At 44.2% G+C, this 20,252-nt stretch overlaps 1 long non-coding RNA gene across 7 annotated transcripts in view; it reads left to right on the top strand.

Annotated features, from left to right (window-relative positions):
- The window catches only part of LOC110990533 (uncharacterized), a 270,020-nt gene that overhangs the window by 246,249 nt on the left and 3,519 nt on the right, over positions 1-20,252 (top strand). For all 7 annotated transcript variants that reach the window (XR_015426949.1, XR_015426952.1, XR_015426945.1 and 4 more), the window contains 2 exons: positions 11,515-11,601; positions 20,163-20,224. This is a non-coding gene — a long non-coding RNA (uncharacterized LOC110990533). The remainder of the gene's footprint in view (positions 1-11,514; positions 11,602-20,162; positions 20,225-20,252) is intronic.

Here is a 20,252-nt window from a genome sequence, read left to right as displayed (position 1 = left end):
TCAATGTGTCTTAATCTCTTTGTGGTTTTTTTGCCAATAGGCCTAGCCACCCTCTTTAACTGCACGGAATATTTTTGTATTCTGCTTGGTACCGGCACATTTATTTCCTGAACTCACTTGTTTCCTAGTTCTTGGGATCAGAACTTGACGCAGTCATGTGGGTCCCGATACACTAACATTCATGTACAGTCTCAAGACTACTTCAGGCTTGGAAGATTATTCAATCTTCTGCAGCTGTAATAGTTCTAATTCCACTGAAGCTGTTGTCATTAGTCACCTTTGCCTTACATTTGCCCTTAGAGCTTCAGTCTATAGGGACTCAGTGTGTTTCTTGAACAAGGTACAAGTACGCCATTCATGTCGCAGTGGTGCATAATGCTGGACCCGCAGCATCCCCCTTTGGTTACCATTTGCCTTCCACTTTATTTCTGTGTTATGAACTGGCTGCCTTTGTACTGTACTCTAGTTACGATAGCCTTTGGATGTCTAGGTGTTATGTTAGTCTTCCTGCACTTCCCCAACATGTCCAGGTTACAGTTGTACAGGTTCATTCACAGAATATGCCCCCTTTCTATGCATTCATATTTGTTCATCAAAGTTGTTTCCTTGGTGAGGATGTTCCCACAAATTTCATTAGCACAGCTCTAGGTTTCCGTCTACTTCTCGGCTTCCATGAGATTAGACGCTACATGTTCATGTATATGTGACCTGGGTTGACCTCTTTCTCCTTGGGTTCCCATAGTGGTTAACTTGACTGACGCAAGTTGTACATTAGGACTTTATCTGCTTGTAATTCTTAGGCATGGTCAACTGTACAGGTAGGTTGCTTAAGGCAGGTTTTTTATTACCTTCGTGAGTCTTGGTTGTCATCATCCCATTTCATGCCATACATTCCATAAAACACCTGCATACAAGATGCATGTAGCACAGGTAGTTTAGGGTTCCTTGTGATCAGTGTTGGAATCAACAGTGCCCATACAACAGCACAGTCTATAATAGGTACTTCGTAAAGGCCCGAGCCTTCCTTACTGGTTTATTTTTGGACAGCCATTCAGTAAACTACTCAGCTTACTTTATACAATTTTAACCCTCCTTTGGTTTTACAGCACCAATATGCACGAGTGCCCACAGTCACTCTTGTGCATGTATTTTCTACATGAAACACAAACATGCACAGGTTCAGTGTTTACACAGTTGGTTGCCAGCACAAAATGACCCAGGGTCTTTTGTGCAGTCCTCTTCACGGCATTTGGTTTACTGCACAATGATGCACATGAAACAGTGAAGCCAGTTGTTGGGCAGCACAAAAGTGCAATCTGATATTCCTGTGAGGGACCGTTGGTGCAGTGCACAACACAACACAGCTGTGCTTCTTTGAGGTGTTTACCAAATGACCCAAAGAGTGACTTCAGCTGGGGGGGTTGGCAATCTCAAAGTTAGCCACCTTCTTGAGATGACGACCACACACATTTTCTTAACAGCCTGGGTGCCATCTCAGTTGGCCTCCTTGCCCTTCCAGTATTCTGTGAGGTTGTATTTGAGGTGCAGTGGTCTTTTCCCTTCTACATCTATGGCTCTAGCCTGTTGTTCCGTTTGATAACAAGTTCTGCCAGACCACATTACTTGAGGCCCTCCACCTCTAAACTGCAGACAGGATGGACCTTTGTCATTTTGGTATTGCTTCTCCCTTCAAGCCAACCACTAGTCAGAGGAAGACTTCTTCGGTTGGGGCCTCACCACAGGGCAACTTCATTCCCAAAGATTGATCCCTTCATTTGTTGCTTAATCTCAGTTAGGGAAACTTGTGCCATTTGTTTGTTAGATACAGAGGTTTTAGGGATGTCCCACAGTTTTATCCTTTCATCTTTGCTCAACCTCAGTGAGGGGAATTCAATAAGGGGTACTTCCAGTTATTTGTAGGAAACAGTGTTATCAAGGATGTTCCACAGTTTGATCCCTTCATTTTTGCTCAACCTCAGTGAGGGGAATTCATGCCTTCACCTCCCCTTTCTGTTGTAATGAATTTGTCAAGTTACTCATGACAGAGAGAATTATCCAGAATTCTCACTTTACTTCATTTTGGCCACAACAGCCTTTGTTCCCTTGTCTCATAGGCCTACATGCATAATTTATTCATTCTCCAGTCAGGCTCCTCAACTGCTGAGACCTCCTGAACCAACCTTAGTCTCCAATGGCTCATCTGGATAGAGCCTCCCTTCATTTGTGTGCTTGGATGCAGTCATAGTCTCCCTCAGAGTAACTGAACTTTGGGACGTAGATTCTGCCTAGGTAGCTCAACACTGTTGGAGCCCTTCAGGCAGGCTTATGGTAGCTGTTTTCTCCACTTCCTGAAGTAGTACAAGACGACGGCTATTGATCCCCATTCTTCCGCTTCACCCATCATCGGGGTTTTCCCCTACAAACATTGAGGGGGATCAGGGTATCATTGTATCCCAAGTCTCACATTGATCCAACAGAGGCTCGTATGCTTCATCAACCAACCTTTAAAGCAGTATTTTTGATGGCTGCCCGAACAATATCATGAGGAGGGCAATTCCATGCCCAGTGCACAGAACCAGTCCACCTTTACCGGCAACCCAGAGGCATATGCCTCAGTAACATCGGGTTTCTTTCCACAGATCATTTAACCGGTTACTTTTCCTTAGAAATATGTACTTTCATCCCAAGGTTGACAGTGATTTCAACAATGGCGGGGGGTTTATGGTGGTGCCCCGTTCAAGAGCTTCCACATATTTCTTCACTTGTTTGCCGACCCTACAAGGTGACATCAAGCAGTTGTTCATCACGACCGTCCAACTACGTTGCCCGGCCTCTGTGACCACGATTGCTCAAATGAGATCGGAGGCAATAATACGTGTAAGCCCTCTCGATATTGAGGATCGAAATCAGGTGCCCAGGAGACAAGCAGCTTTAACATCCTCTGCCCACCAGCTTGGAGTTTCTGTTTCAGGCATAATGAAAACGACCTGCAGGGAAAATTTAATCACCTTCAGTTCATGCTACCTGAAGGATGTGGTTCAAGTAGAGGGTGTTGTGAGCAGGAAAACCCTCAAGCAGGTCAGCTGATCATCAGTCTCTACACCCCAGAAAGCTACCATTTCCCACAACCAGATTAGCAGCTTCTGGGTGTGTCTAAACAACCTTTTTCATATTTGAATGGACTCAGTTTAGACCTTCGTTACCCTGCCTGTCCCTTCCCACCCAAATTGTTACTTAACGGTGCTACTCTTCAAATGTAGGTAAACATAGGTGAGATGTTTTCTGTAATGGAATTCCCAAAATCAAATGGGATTTTCCATTCCATAGTAAGAAAACACTCACCTCTGTTTACCATCCGTCCCTATTCCAAATAAATAAAATCAAGAAACCTAAAAAAAAAAAACAAACAAAAACAAAATAATAGAATGAGTCTTAGTGCTGTGCAGCATTTTATGGAGGGGACATGCAGTGGGCGTGGAGGGTGTGACGTGGGCGACCTTTTTCAGCGAGGTTTGATGTGCATGGGCGCTGATATGCAAATGTAGATAAACAGAGGTAAGTGTTGGATTTTGGGAATACTAAGATAATGCACCATTCAGTGCGGTGGCACTATGAATGCACAACTTTATTGTTCTCTGTACGAGTAACAATGGAAGTGCCCTACGCTGCAGTAGGGCACTTAAAACCTGCATTGATTATTCTGGGCATGTTTTCAGTTTTCTCCAATCTCTCCATTGAAGTTGCATGTAGATAGGGTGAGAATTGGCACTTTTATGAGACATGGAAGAAGTTACAGGGAGGAAACCTACATCGAGATAGGAAAAAGGAAATTGGCATTCCTTGGAAAATGAATACTCAACGTTTATGGTGAAATGGTATGATTGTATGTTCAGTTTTCCAGCATGGTCTGTCGTCAGACCCTCATGTTGACCCCTGTTCACTGGCTCTCTGTGCACACCTTCCCCCTTAATCATGTTCAGCTTTCCAGCGTGGTCCGTGGTTAGACCCTCATGTTAACCCACATTCACTAGCGCTCTGCCATACCTGCCAACTAGTACGATTTTGGCGTATTTTGTACAAAAAATTAATAAAAATACTACTGTATGTTTTTATCACCACAAAATACGGATTTTGATAATTTTGACATGGACAGAAAACAAGAGGGCGCTGTGTGAAATCTAAGCTAAAATAGCTAAAGTGGTTGCAAGCAGGACTAAGTCACATGTCACACAATTTGATATTGCGAACTTGTAAAGTAGAGCATTCGTGAGTGGTGTACGCAATGTACACATGTCCCTGGTAGCGCACGTATCGACCAATGGGAACGTTGCATACCAAACTGATCGGCATGCATTGTGGAATGTACCTTCATGTGCATGCAAAAAAAATTCCCGACGTAATTATAAAACTGCATAAATGAAGATGGCTTCAACTTTTAAAAAGGACACCCCAAAACGGAAGCAATCTTTCAAAAGGGAATATACAGAGAAATTTAAGTTCATATTAACTTCCCAGAGAGGTAAACATTACGCTCACTGCACTTTGTGTAGGTCTGACTTCAGTCTCGCGCATAGTGGGAGTTATGATGTATCTCGACACATCGAAAGCAGTAAACACTGTGACATCGGTGAATCAAAAGAATGCGACCCACAGCATCAGAAAGTTCATGTCTTCTGAAGATTTAAGCACCGTCAGAGCCGAGACCCTTTCAACAGACTATGTAGTTTGGCACAATCTGCAATTCAGGTTGTCGGATGATTTCACAGACATAGTGATGACGATGTTTCCAGACAGCAAAATTGCATCCGAGGTTGCTTATAGTAGGACAAAAACTACCGCTATTGCACGACCCCAAGGTGAACAGACTAAAGGTGAGTAACTCACATAACTGTTATTTGTTTTAGTGTTTGGATTTATCAGTGGATTTTGTGAAAAATCAGGCCTAAACAATTGTTGGGTTGGCATACATGTAGGCCTAACGGGTCACAGACAAATAGGGTGCGTCGGTTGCTAAATGTTTTTCAAAATTTTGTATGTCCAATTATTTATGCAATGCAGTCACTTTTAGTATAGATAAACACATAAAAAACAAAAACAAAAGCCAAAAAATTCTGGGTGGCAATAATTTTTAGGGTCGGGCGGTTACAGAACTTTAAAAAAAATACAAAACCATAAAACACTACGGTTGGCGATATTTTTTAGGGTTGGCCAGGTTACGCCAACCCAATTTTTTTTGTAAGGTTTACTTGCCATGCATGCAAGTTGTTTGTGATTTTTTGTGGGAATTTTAATTCAGTGCCATGCAGTGATGATGCATGATTGATGATGTAGCTGTAGCCTAGGCCTTTTTGGGGGGCCAACATTTCTATTTCAGTGAATCAATTATAATTGATGCATAAATAATGGATGTATGTTCAAAATGTTGATGGGTTTGTAAATCATGTAAAAGCATGAATCAATCTGAAGTGCCAATTGGAATTCCAGTACATGTATATGAAGATGGGATTTTGTCATTTCTGTGTCTAATGACCTCTTGCAGTTACGACATACACTTCCTGCTTAATAGGCATCATAATCTGTTTGCACTTTTTAACTTACTGTCTTGTGAAATTTTTCTTACAAATCCCCATTCGAGGTGAAGCTGTGTTACTTCATTTTTTTTATTTTGATCCTCAAACCATGTGCTTCTACGCTCAGTTAATCAAATTGAGTTTCAGTAAATACCAGGTCACATTTTGCCAATTGAACTAATTGAAAATATTGCTGAAAACTTGTTGCATTTTCCTGTATCTTATTTTTCCCCAGATGGTGTCACATGAAAACTGAGACAAATGCTTCTCTTTGTCAACGGATGGTAGCTTTGATAGGGGTGCTGAAGAACAGCTATATCCAGTCGTCGTTCGCTACTTTGATGAAACAGTGAACAAAGTTGTGGGGGTGTTACTGGAGATCGCTACTACTGAAGAAAGGTCAACAGGGGAAAACATCTTTTAACTACTCAATAAAGCCTTGCAAGAAAAGCAGATCCCATGGAAGAATTGCATTTGCTTCTCCGCAGACAACACGTCTGTGATGATGGGCATTCATGCAGGTGTAGCAGCATTTGTGAGGAAGGAGAATCCAGATAGATTGGTTCTTGGATGCCCCTGCCACCGTCTTCACTTTGCAGCAGAAGAAAAGAAGCTTCCACTTTGCCTTTCACTCCAGTTGATGTATTGATCTCCATCTACTATTATTTGGAGAAGTCGTCCAAGCACCACAAAGAACTGTGTAACCATTTTTACGCACCCGCAAATTGTGGAATTCTAGCGCCCCCTAGTTTAACTTGTTCTCGGTCCTTGCATTTCTCAGGGTCTCTTATTTAGCTCAGCTATGCATTATGGATATGTAGCAGAGACGTTAATTTTGTATTAAGTTATTCATGCTGTACTCTGGCGTGATCACATGTTCCTTCACTCCTTTATCCTTGTGTTTTCTCTGCTCAGTTTTGGCATGTCGAAATTCCCCTCCATGTGGCAGCGTGGTCGGCGTGGTAAGGTTCCCTGAAATGCTTATGTTCCAAAACCTCAGACTTTGTAACTGTCAATCATTTGGCGCAGATGACCGAGTAAGCACTTTCAGGCACCCGGCTCTACACTTTGTACACGTGACTTCTTATTCTGTATTTTTACCTTTTTACACACGACACTTGGATTCTTGCACACGACTCTAGCAGGAAGTCATGTGACCCTTTGAGATGGAAGATTTTCATTGGTTGAGCTGTTCAGCGACACTCATATTTTATTAATTCCTAAGCCTCTAGAATCCTATAAATAGAGCAGATTTTCCTTAGCTCGTCGGTCAGGTGTGGCGGACCAAACCCTTATTGCGAGAGCAGAACCCAACGTAGTGCGGCGGTTGGACCCTTTCCAAGAGAAGTGCGATAGTAACCATTCTTATGGCAAAGAAATGTAACCATATGAATGGCCAGCTAGCTTAACTTGGACTGATATGCGAGAGCGGTACGAATTAGCCCAGGGTATTAGTGAGAGTCGTAGCGGCCCATCACCACTACATCCGAACCGATTGCCGGGTGAGACACCTCCGTGTCCCCCGCCGCCCTTGTCTTGCTAACTAGCCCAGTCCTCCCCGTCTCTACGCTGAGCCAATGGTACACAGTGCGGCGATCTTATCATTGCGCTCATCACATTGCGGTCTGAGCAGCAGTGCGGTCGGTACATACTGGCGCTGGCCCTGTCCAGCCCTTGCTAGTCACTGTGGTGGTCCGGGACAGCTCCCACCACGGCCCGGCCTGATGAGTGTAGCCTAGTTGTGCGATGCTACACACACGTACCGTACCCACTCCGTCTGACTTGCATTTCCAATGGTCTTGCCAAACCATAGTTTAGTTACACTCGTATACAACTTCGCCTCTCTATAACTTTGCCTTTTGTGTGTTGTATTATGTTAAGCTACACCTGGCTTCAAACCCACATTGAACTTTGATGAAAAGAAGTGAGAGCGATAAACCAACCATACAGTTTGACTGTCACCCAAACCCCTTGTTTCACGTCCACCCTTTAATAAATTGTTGACCCCAAATATCACATCCCGTAGACACTAATAAAGTCCATGTGACCATCGACTTGATATTTAGGGAACACAGCGCAGTGTTGAGATTTTGTGAACAGGTTTCCAGAAAAGTGTAGTGGTCAATGAGTCAAATACCAGATGTTCACCAAGGCCAATTGCCCCATTGATAAAACTTGGTTAGCTACTTGAAATGTGGGGGCGGAAGCCAGTGCACCCTCAACTTTCCTTGTTTCATGGAATATATTTCTTTGAAATGAAGGGGTGAAACTTTATTAAGTAATTGATATAAGTCATGGTTTACATCATTTGGTTTTATTCTGATTGATCAATGGAATTAGTCATCAATTTAGAGCAGGGTGATATAACCTTACTGCATAATTTACTTGTGACTTATATTCAGTAACTATGTTAATATAGTAGATTTGTAGAGTGTAAAAACCCTGAAAGTGTGTTGAGAAATCGAGTTGGAACTTTGCAAGCAGAGAGCTAAAGTCTGATGAGACCAGCTTCGATGCTTTGAGCCTGTGAAGTGTTTTCATGTTAAGAAAATACTTGCTTTGTGAAGTATTTTGCTGCGGTGAAATACTTGTTAGCAAACAGTTTTCCTCACCAACTCCCTGTTTGACTGTGAGGAGCCTTGCATGAGGCCAAGTTTTGAGAATAAAAGAAACTTGTATTCTTAACCAACTTCTGTTTGTCAACAAAGACATCTTTTAAGTCTGAATTGTCCATGCACTTGGGCCAGGACGATTGCTTCGAGTTCGGTTATTGAGACTCAAAATTCAGCGCTACTAAAAATATCTTGTGTCAGTTAAGGAGTCGAGGTTGTTACAAAGTGAAAGGAGTGCAGAGCCTGTGTGGCACAGCAAATCACAAGATATTGAAACGTGTGCAACCGATGGCTCTCCCTTGAGAAAACTTTGAACAGACTATTGGAACAGTGGCCTGCATTGCTAGAATAATTCAAGCAGGAAGCTGGTCATGGGTCAGCAAAAAGAAAGAATGCGGACAATTCAAATCAACCAAAGAAACAGAAATCAAAGCGAACCAAAGAGAGTGCAAGCGTTACAACAGCATCATGTGCTGGAAAGAGCTCCAGAGTTCACAGTTCACAGAGCAGCAGCAATGGTTTTGCCAGGGCAATCGATGCCTACACAATCCCCAAGAAGAAACCTACATCAACTCCGTGGCCAAGAGTACAGCTGCAGTCCTAGGAAAGAAAGCAGCTCCCCTCAAGAGAACAGTAAAGCAAGCACCACATCAACCACTACCAAACCAACTGGTAATGCAGCCTCAATGCCAAAGTCTGAAAAAAGTGCAACCACAAAAGCTGCAAACATTCATGCAACACTTCTGGTTGACTGCAATAAACTTTATTGTTTGTTTTTAAAACAAACATCACCACTCTTCACCCATCTGAGTTTAGAACTTCAGAGAGATGAACCAATGATACAAGTGCTTCATGAGACACTGAATGGTTTTCTCAAAGATGTTATGCTGAGATTTGTGAGACCAGTCATCCTCAAACCTTTATCAGACCTGAAGGAATGCCAGTACAAGGATCCAAACAACCAAAAAGCAAATGCAGACCTAATCCTAGGTCAGGAAATCAGAGGCTTCATTAGTAGTCACCAGTTCACATCAAGTCAACTGGAGGAGTTCTACAGGTCTGTCAGAAAGTATTTCACAACCGTCTGTGAATACGTCATCAGAGCATTCCCTTTGAATGATGAGATGTTGAAACATGCAGAGGTGGCAAATGTCAACAAACAACTTGCAGTAGGCTTCTCTTCCGTGCTGTATTTTGTGAAGAGATTTCATATCATGGAGGACAAACTAGACCAGTTGGAGATAGAGTTTGCAAACTACCAGGTTGATGGGGAACTGGCTGTGGACTCAGTGTTGGAGAAAAGGGCGGATGAAAGTTGGCTTGATATTTCCCATATCAAGGACAAAGCAACCATCCAACTCAAGTATCAACACCTCTTAAAGCTGGTTCTCACAATACTGTCCATCTCCCACAGCAATGCTGAAGACGAAAGAATTTTCAGCCTAGTGCGCAAAAGTGCGACCAACTCAAGATCCAGCCCAAGCACTGCAGTCCTGTCAGACTCTCTCACAAACCAAATATACACCCAAGCCACAGCCAGGCCGTGGCAGCAACGTGCACACCAAAATGAACTGTTGCATAAATGCAAGAAAGCAACTGCTGTGAGCAACACCAGGAAATTATAAGGTCCATTTAAGCCTGCACAAGTTAGTATTAAAGTTCAAATAGTATGTAGTCCCACAAAGGTACTTGTAAGCTTGTCTTTCCTGTTTGGGAAAATACACATTTTTATTGAAAAATACACATTTTGAAACCTTCAAATACACTTTCGCGATTCTAAAGGTTGGCAGGTCTGCACACCTTCCCCCCTAATCATGTTCAGCTTTCCAGCATGGTCCATGGTTAGACCGTCATATTGTCCATGGTTAGACCGTCATATTGTCCCATGTTCACTGGCTGTCTATGCACACCTGCCCCCCCACCCCCCGCTAATCATGTTTAAGTTGTCAAGTGTTCACTGTGGCACTGACCCCTGCCATTTATTTTGTCTTGTTAAAGTAAAGTGTACATGTACTTGAAAGCACTCTACTGCTAAAAACTGGGGCCTTGCTTCATAGACCTCTCTCACAGGGCAGTCAGTTTTCTTTTTTACCATTTAAAACAGTGGAACCAAAATGGAGCTGAAAGGAAAAATGGTCTGTTCCCTTTTATCAATGTGTCAAGTTGCATTAATCCAGTGGGCCAAAAGGGAACAAGACAGATATGGCAGCCATGTTAAAAGGCCTATAGAGCTGCTTTAAAGTTGTACTTAAATTCACTAGAGTAGAAATTAAAGTTTACTTACCTTTCTAATGGTAATACACTCACACAGTTCTTCATTGTTATGTCACTGAAGAGTTGAAAAAATTTTCCATCAGAAAAACAGTAAGTGTGCCATTTGCCGTGCTTACTGCTTATGGACTCCATGAAATGTGCACAACATCAATCTCTGAAATTTTGTGGTTTAAAGGACTTATAAGCTGACCTGTGGACGGTCTTGCATTGAACTTTTTTATAAATCTTTGACTTCCTTGCATGATTGCACACTTCCTTGTTGAGGCATTGTGGGTTCTCTGTACACACCCTTCCCCCTGTGGAGGCATCGTGGGTTCTCTGTGCACACCCTCCCCCCTCATGAGGCATCGTGGGTTCTCTGTGCACACCCTCCCCACTCTGGAGGCATCGTGGGTTCTCTGTGCACACCCTCCCCCCTCATGAGGCATCGTGGGTTCTCTGTGCACACCCTCCCCACTCTGAAGGCATCGTGGGTTCTCTGTGCACACCCTCCCCACTCTGAAGGCATCGTGGGTTCTCTGTGCACACCCTCCCCCCTCTGGAGGCATCGTGGGTTCTCTGTGCACACCCTCCCCCTCTGAAGGCATCGTGGGTTCTCTGTGCACACCCTCCCCCCTCTGGAGGCATCGTGGGTTCTCTGTGCACACCCTCCCCCCTCTGGAGGCATCGTGGGTTCTCTGTGCACACCCTCCCGCTCTGAAGGCATCGTGGGTTCTCTGTGCACACCCTCTGCCCTCTGGAGGCATCGTGGGTTCTCCCTGCACACCCTCCCCCCTGTAGAGGCACCGTGTGTTGGGGTAATTGATTGATCTCTACAATTGCAGGATTGTGCTTCACTGTCAATACCTCCATCCTGCACAGAAACTCTTGATCCTGTTTCTATCCCCATTGAAAATAAATAGTAGCAGCATGGTGCTTTCTTTCTTATTCTTTTTTCTTTTCTAATCTTTTCTCTTTTCTTTATACTCCTCATCATTTGGTTGACATTTATCAAACTTGCCTTTAGGCGTAACCACCTTAACACAGATTTACCCCTTTCTTTTTCTTTTTCTCATCAGAATTCACTGGTTTTGTCTTATATAGTTCCTTTCACCGGCAAACCATCTCGGGAATGACAGTCCAGGTGTTCTGACCTATATGTTGATGTAAGTATCCCATTGAAATGGCCTGAATAGCTCCATCTAACATGCTGTTATTATAGAAAGGGTGAAATGTCTTGTTCATGGATACAGGCACAAACCAGCTGTTGAACTTGAACATTTGCAAAAACATTTAGGAAAAAAAATGGTGTTCGAAAACTGTGTAAACATTTTGCGAAAGCAGTGCGAAAGGCTCCGAAAATTATTCAGAAACTTGCGAAAATGAGAAGCATTGTGTAGAGAAATGCTCCACACTTGCCACACGTGCACGCCTTTTATGCAGTGAAGAGTCCATTACGCAGGCTGCGCTGCGCTTGGGGCCGGTCGGGGCAAACTCACCACGTGGAGTGTACTGTTGTAGTCTAGTAACGATTTCCTCAGCCAAGCCGTCCAGTCCTTGCAGTGCGATTGCGGGGATGTACTCACCACGGCGAGCCGCGCCTGCATGGCGCAGTTGTTTTCTTGGATTACCATAAATAAACACTCGTCGATGTCGGAGAATAAATTTTTAAAAAGTTATCTAAATTTTGAGTAATTAAACGGAAGTCCCCAAGTCATGAAGTCACAAAGCACTGCTGTGGCAACATGGGTTATTTGCCCACTTTTTATTTATTCTCGTGGTGTAGTTTGGCACACACAAAAAAAATCAACATTGAAATACTACATTTCGTGTTTTGTTACCGAAAGGTTTCTTTTGATTGATAAAAAAATCAACTGCTTAAATTGTACGTGTATCTTCATGTAGCAAATCTGGTTTTTTTTGCCGATTGTGTTCGGTGTGACATACTGGGTCTGTTTTCACTTGGGTTTCTAATGACATGCTACTTTCTGTGGTCACATGGTTATTGGAAAAAGTCAGCGATTGTACTGTCCATGAATGGGCATGCAGTAGCAGTCAGGATGTTGCTGTAGGTGTAGATGCAGTTTGTGCTTCGCGATGTGGTGCGGCATGCACGAGGTCCCGTGGCGGTTTTTGAAGAGATTTGGTGATATTTTTTGATCGGCATCATGAAAACATTGAGATAACCGGATACAAGGCATATATTCCGAAATTACAGTACGTACATCTGCCAATACATGTAAATGCGCATGTTTGAAACCACAGAGAACAAAAACTTCCTGATGTCTACATGTACATGCACAAATACTACTTAATGAAGAAAGCTTGCCAAATTATTTCCCCATTGCCAGAGAAAATCTGTGAAAATCTTTTCCCACTTGTGAGAAAAAGTGTGAAAATCTTGTCTCACTTGTGGGGAAATCTGTGAAAATCTTTTCGTATTTGTGGGAAAAAGGGGGAAAATCTTTTCCCACTTTTGGCCAACTTTTTCACAATTTGTGAAATGAAAAAGAATTCCCTTGGAAGAGAAAAAATGTGAAAACAATTTTCCCATTTTGGTGTTAACTTTCAATCGCAATGTACTGTAGCTCTCGTCGCAGCAGCATGAACCAGCAGGTGGACTTGAGCCTCTAACCATCCAGGCTTGAGTGACAAATCTTAGCTCTAGTCTAAGTAACATGAACCAGCAGGTGAACTTGAGCCTCTAACGATCCGGGCTTGAGTGACCAATCTTAGCTCTAGTCTCAGCAACATGAACCAGCAGGTGAACTTGAGCCTCTAACGATCCAGGCTTGAGTGACCAATCCTAGCTCCAGCCTCTGCAACATGAACCAGCAGGTGAACTTGAGCCTCTAATCATGCTACTTGAGTGACCAATTGTACAGTACAGGTCAGAATTTTAGCTGTCACTCTAACACGATAAGTGAGGAACCTGGCACTCTGTTCAACTACACGCTTTGCAGTTTTTACCTTGCAATGCTGGTCCAAAGCATGATCAGCCTGACCCCTTTGTGCATGTACATGTATATGCACAAATGTACACTGCATGGCAGCGCACTGAATAAGTGAAATCACGTACATGTAGCGCCTGGCTGGCAAGACGACCGTCTTAAAGTATCGAAATATGTATGATACAGCCTTTTTCTTTTAGTTTTGGATTGCAAATTTTTTCAGTCGGATTACATCTGGAAAATGCCCAATTCCATTGAAGATGGCCAATAGTGCACTGTGTGTGTTTAGATCCTACAAAACTTTTTCCCAAATGTAAGCTTTGAATTTGAAACTTACAGGATCGACTGGAGTGGCGACAACACTTTTCCTGCTGATTCTAATGCTAGATTGGTTTCAGCAATACCTGATTGCACGAGAAACTTTTTTCACAAATAAATAGTAACCACAAAAGAAATCTATTCCTCAGCCAGAACTATTATAACAAGCTGATTTTACAATGAAGTATTTCTTAATTTATGGAAATTGAGTTGATGTACTGTATAAGAATTCCATTAATCTAAAAAAACCTACTGAACTTGCATGAATTTTAACTTGAATTTTCATTGGGTGCCATGCCAATAACAGATGTTCTGCCGCAACCGTGCTGCAATCATGCCACTACCAAGCAATCACGAAACTACAACCACTCCAGCGCTTTCATCCCAACCACCAATCATAAATCGAAATGAGTGTATTGCATATATTTATTTCAATACAGCGCCAACATACGCAAAGCTACAGCCCTTTCAATATGATATTTTTAAAGGTTCCCTCTCCAGAATTGTCCAATCATGATTTTAAGTAATAACAGATTTTCAGTATTTCACGTCAAGAGATCATAAAATGCAAAGCAACAATATGGTTTAGCTTTCCGTAAATACGCCATAATTTTTTGGCTAAGAAAAAAGATATTACGGGAAGATTTATTGAAATACAGGGCCTGTACCCGATCTTTTCTTGTTAGTGTCTTTTGTGCAGTAACATTGCCGTTCCTGACAGTCTTTTGAAGCAGTTCACTCTTTCGATCGCAGTAACGGCGCCCCGCCAGATGCGATAGTCTGGCAAGGGTTAAGACGAGCAGGCTTTGTGTACCCCACCTTTCCAGGGGCATCCTCTGAATGAGGCAGGCAGTGCTATCTCTAAAAACAGGACCGAGCACCGACTCTGCTCATGGTCGATGAGCACACGACCATCACGTCTGGGCCGCCCATGTGCAGGAGTCTAGCTAACAGCTTCCAGCTGCTCAAGCCTGCTGTCGTCGCCTTCCTCGCTGTTGCCGTGGGACTTCCTCTGCTGACTTGGCAAAACGTTCGTCCCCAGGGCAGATGCCAGTTGCCGTGGAGCCCTCTCGGTGTTCCCAGTGGGACCCAGATGGAAAGGCAGGCTGACAATACGACCTGGCACTGGTGCTGCTGCAGGGGATGCCAGAAGGGAACTAAAATACGTCCTCAACCACCTAAAAGGGCCCAGCCCTCACGGTGACTTTCGCCGTCTGGTCAGCGTGTAGACCGACACCCAGAGCCAAATCGTGAAATTAATCAACAACTCCATCATTCCCGCTGCCGAATGGTTTCGGTGGGTTGCCGCGGCTAATTGGCCTCACCAGGCCGGGTTTGGAATCAGAGGTTTCCTTCTCTAGGTTGGCTGCCTTCCAAGGCTTACGTGCCCCACTTGCTCGGAGCAATCTGGTTTTGAGGCGCAAGAAACCCGCCTTCACACCTCTGCCATCGGTTTTCAACAGGGTCGGCACAAGAAGCCAAGCAGAAGGAGTTTGATTAGGAGAGGCTTTTTAAGACGCAGGCCGTATGGGAAACTTCATGGATAGGAGGATAGCTCATTTTCCTCATACCATCCCGACCATCCTAATCCTTTTGACCCCAACTGTATGAAACATATGACGTAACATAAATAAAACATGTACTATACGGGTAGGCTCCTGTATCTGACTTGCTCTGTTTGGACTCCACGTGCGCCCACAATTTCATACCTTAATATTTCTTGTTCTCAAATGTACCTGACTTGCACCCGTTAGTTCTCCACAAGGGCCCACAATTTCATACTTAGCATTTCTTTTTCTCAAATGTACCTGACTTGCACCCGTTTGTTCTCCACATGCACCCACAATTTCATACTTGGTATTTCTTTTTCTTAAATGTACCTAACTTGCACCCATATATACTCCACATGCACCCATTATTTCATACTTAGGTTTTTTAAATTGTGGGCACATGTTGAGTACAAACAGGCACAAAAAGTCAGGCACATTTTGATAAAAAATATTAAGCATGAAACTGTGAGCGTGTGTGGAGTACAAACAGGCGCAAGTCAGGTATATGTATGTGGTAGTGGTCCTTCGGATTCAAAGAAGACGTCATTGTTTTATAGCAACTCGAACTCAAAGGTGGCTGCGCAATCTGAAGCTGGATGTGCAAAGTTTGGGACAGTGGGGGCACTGCAAGTCAGTCATTGTCGTCAGCCGGCTGTCTCGCTGGTGGCATTTTTCCCTCGCTACAATCACATTTTGTTGACAGGACTCCTGGAACCTGGAGCTGGCTTTGTGCACAAGCGATTGCCATAGTGGTCTGTTGCTGGTTCGAGACTCAAGGTCCTTAGGGTGTATGTCGCACATCTGAAGGTTAGATTTGACACAGCCTTTGAGCCTCTTCTTGGGCCGGCCCTGCTTCGTTTGCCACACACCAATTCACCGTACAGCAGGTGTCTTGGCATCCAGTGCTCCTCCCGTGATGAATTTTCCTTTCGTTTTTGTTTTGCTTTCACTGTTATTATTCTAGGAGGTTATTTTATTATTCTATTCTATTCTATTCTATTAGAATGAGTCTGTCAACCACGGTAAGCTGATCAGACTTGAAGGGGCAAGGCATTTGCTTAGAGTTCCTTTTCTAACCCCCTCCCTCATACAATGGTGGGCAGTGCTGTCCTAAAGAGGCTGCCGGGTCGCCCTAGGTGCTGCCGACCTCTCCTGGTTGCACTCAAGTTTAGGAGGAAAGTGACCACTCTCCCAAAGGCCGCCTACGTGCAGGTTTGTGACTGCATGACAACTGCCAGTACTCACCAAACACCTGTTGCCACCGCCACTCGCCCATTGCCGCAAGACTTTGAAAGGGACGACAGATCAATGATGAGTTGCATAACGGACCTGTGTGTGAGTGTTTTATAGTGGGAGAATCATTGCACAGGGGTCGTCCCACTCTCTCGACCTGGTGAGTCTTTGTCCAATGGCACAAGGAACCGTTACAATTGGAGATCGCCTGCCAGGCTGAAGTGGATGACCAGGACTTACTACATGTCCCCTCCGTGCTCTAACGCACTCCACAGCGCTTGCTGACACCACCTTCACGACCGTTGGATCCACTGTTGATCTTATCCGCTCGCTCTGCTGGGAAACAGTCTTCACATGCAAAGACTGATATCCTTTAAAACTAACTTTGCCAGGGGTGTGACTGCTGTCACATACAAACAGCTACGGGAATAGCTAGACTTCCAACTAATAAGGTTAACAAGCTCTATCTACACAGGTTTATGATCAGAGTTGTCCCTCTCCTAGGCAGCCTGCCAACCTAGGCTAACGAGTACTACCTACCCAGGTTGGAAATAACATTGCCCCTCTCCTAGGCAGACCGCCGACCTAGGCTAACAAGTACTACCTACCCGGGTTGGAAATAACAATGTCCCTCTCCTAGGCAGACCGCCGACCTAGGCTAACGAGTACTACCTACCCGGGTTGGAAATAACAATGTCCCTCTCCTAGGCAGACCGCCAACCTAGGCTAACGAGTACTACCTACCTGGGTTGGAAATAACAATGTCCCTCTCCTAGGCAGCCTGCCAACCTAGGCTAACGAGTACTACCTACCTGGGTTGGAAATAACAATGTCCCTCTCCTAGGCAGCCTGCCAACCTAGGCTAACGAGTACTACCTACCCGGGTTGGAAATAACAATGTCCCTCTCCTAGGCAGACCGCCAACCTAGGCTAGCGAGTACTACTTACCCGGGTTGGAAATAACAATGTCCCTCTCCTAGGCAGCCTGCCAACCTAGGCTAGCGAGTACTACTTACCCGGGTTGGAAATAACAATGTCCCTCTCCTAGGCAGCCTGCCAACCTAGGCTAGCGAGTACTACCTACCTGGGTTGGAAATAACAATGTCCCTCTCCTAGGCAGCCTGCCAACCTAGGCTAGCGAGTACTACTTACCCGGGTTGGAAATAACAATGTCCCTCTCCTAGGCAGCCTGCCAACCTAGGCTAACGAGTACTACCTACCTGGGTTGGAAATAACATTGTCCCTCTCCTAGGCAGCCTTCCAACCTAGGCTAACGAGTACCACCTACCTGGGTTGGAAATAACAATGTCCCTCTCCTAGGCAGCCTGCCAACCTAGGCTAACGAGTACTACCTACCCGGGTTGGAAATAACATTGTCCCTCTCCTAGGCAGACCGCCAACCTAGGCTAACAAGTACTACCTACCCGGGTTGGAAATAACAATGTCCCTCTCCTAGGCAGACCGCCAACCTAAGCTAACGAGTACTTCCTACCCGGGTTGGAAATAACATTGTCCCTCTCCTAGGCAGCCTGCCGACCTAGGCTAACGAGTACTACCTACCCGGGTTGGAAATAATGTTGTCCCTATCCTAGGTGGACTGGCAACCAAGCCTACGAGCTCCACCTACCTGAAGTACTTGCCTATAGCACCAGGAACACGCTGGCACCCTCTGACGTTCAGTAAAAACAGGTGTGAGAAGCCAGACAATAGGATTTGGTTAGGAGAGGTTAATGTTGAGACACTGTGCTATGTAATGGGATATTTCAATGGGAGAGGAGCTGCTTGCTTCTCCTGTCCACCTCAGCACATTCCAACTCAGTTAACTACATGTACATGTGTGTACAACTGTACACACATACGTGTACATAATCTGAGGAAAAGCATACCCTTGTGGCGCTATGCATGGCAAATGCAGTATCGGCTCATGAAACATCACATGTTTTATTCATGTGTACACTGTACGTCATATGCTGTATTTCATGACTGTACCCAGTTTGCGCCCAGATAGTGCCTCCCATGCAGATATGTACATCGCACGTGCAGATCCGACTTCCTATCATTTTGGTACGATCTTTGCCGTTTAGTTTGGTCGTAATTTTGTGACAATCAGAGCGATTTCTTTTGGTAGATTTTTCAGCTCCAAGGTCAAAAACTGATGGGAAAAATCCCCACCTCACATCGAATTTATATTCACATGATTTTGAACACACTCTGCTCTAGTATGGCGAGTATGGCAACAACTATCCATGTGTATGCTAGGATTTCTGCCATGTGGGCTGTCTTGACTAAAATTGGGCTTGTGGACCGGTGAGGTCAAACCCCGTTTATATTTTGTGGATTTCTTACAAAACAGTTTTCTCTAATTTAGGAAATGCTTTATCATAAAAACTGCTAGTTATAGTTCTCGGCTGAAAAATTGATTTCACGCGCGAATATTTTCTGTGCCTGATTCAGAAGTTTTGGAACAACTTAGACATAAACCAAAAGTGTTGCCTGCATGGCACTTTCATCGATTCTCTATGGTCAAACAAAACACTTTATCTTCAAATATGATTTGTGATGCCTGCTTCATACAAGGTAAACTACTGACCACATTTCCCTGGGATTTGAAGATAACTTGAGCTGCAGTTAAACTGAATACTTATTGTTGTGGGAAACTGGGAAAATGCCATCCGGTCATTAAAGGCCTGGCATATCTGGGATTTGCGGTTAGCGTGTGCATGTTTATACTTAGTAGATTGGATTGCGGTGTCGGCATTCTCTGTTATGCAGGGTCAGCGTGTTTCGTCTGTGCGGTTATCTCCTTTTATGTCTGTTTGACTCGGTACATGCTGACACTAAGCATGTTTGCATGTCAGCTAAAATTCTAACCTGTACTTTAGCTCTAGTCTCAGCAACATGAACCAGCAAGTGAATTTGAGCGTCAAATCATCCAGGCTTGATGAGTGACCAATCCTAGCTCTAGTCTCTGCAATATGAACCTGCAGGTAAATTTGAGACACAAACCATCCAGGCTTGACGAGTGACCAATCCTAGCTCCAGCCTCTGCAACATGAATCAGCAGGTGAACTTGAGCCTCTAATCATCCAGGCTTAAGTGACCAATCCTAGCTCTGGTCTCAGCAACATGAACCAACAGGTGAATTTGAGTCTCTAACCATCCAGGCTTGAGTGACCAATCCTAGCTCTAGTCTCAGCAACATGCACCAACAGGTGAATTTGAGCCTCTAACCATCCAGGCTTGATGAGTGACTAGTCCTAGCTCTAGTCTCAGCAACATGAACCTGCAAGTAAATTGAGCCTCTAACCATCCAGGCTTAAGTGACCAATCCTAGCTCTGGTCTCAGCAACATGAACCAACAGGTGAATTTGAGTCTCTAACCATCCAGGCTTGAGTGACCAATCCTTGCTCTAGTCTCAGCAACATGAACCTGCAGGTGAACATGAGCTTGTAACCATCCAGGCTTGAGTGACCAATCCTAGCTCTAAGTAGTTTCATTGAGGGATCTTTTACACAGCTGGGACTTGTTCTTCAAGAGTTTGGCTTTGAATACACTTCCAGTAAATATGGAGTCATGAGCTAAAGTGTCTTTGTTTCTGGAGTCATTTGCAAAGGCACCAAGGCTTGAAATTGCTGAAGATTTAACAAATTGGATTCTTCTTGTATTCGTTTCAGTGTTGTGTTTACTGTGGCCTTTCTTGGAGATGAAGTTACCTGGCTGAAGGAGCATACAGTAGGTGAGCCATGCTTGATTCTTTTAAAACC

The sequence above is a fragment of the Acanthaster planci genome, linkage group LG10 (assembly GCF_054643075.1).
Source record: "Acanthaster planci isolate LZ-2023a linkage group LG10, COTS_SCS, whole genome shotgun sequence".
Taxonomy (NCBI): Eukaryota; Metazoa; Echinodermata; class Asteroidea; order Valvatida; family Acanthasteridae; genus Acanthaster; species Acanthaster planci.
Note: the sequence above shows the minus strand (reverse complement) of the source record. Positions and strands in the feature narration are given on the sequence as shown.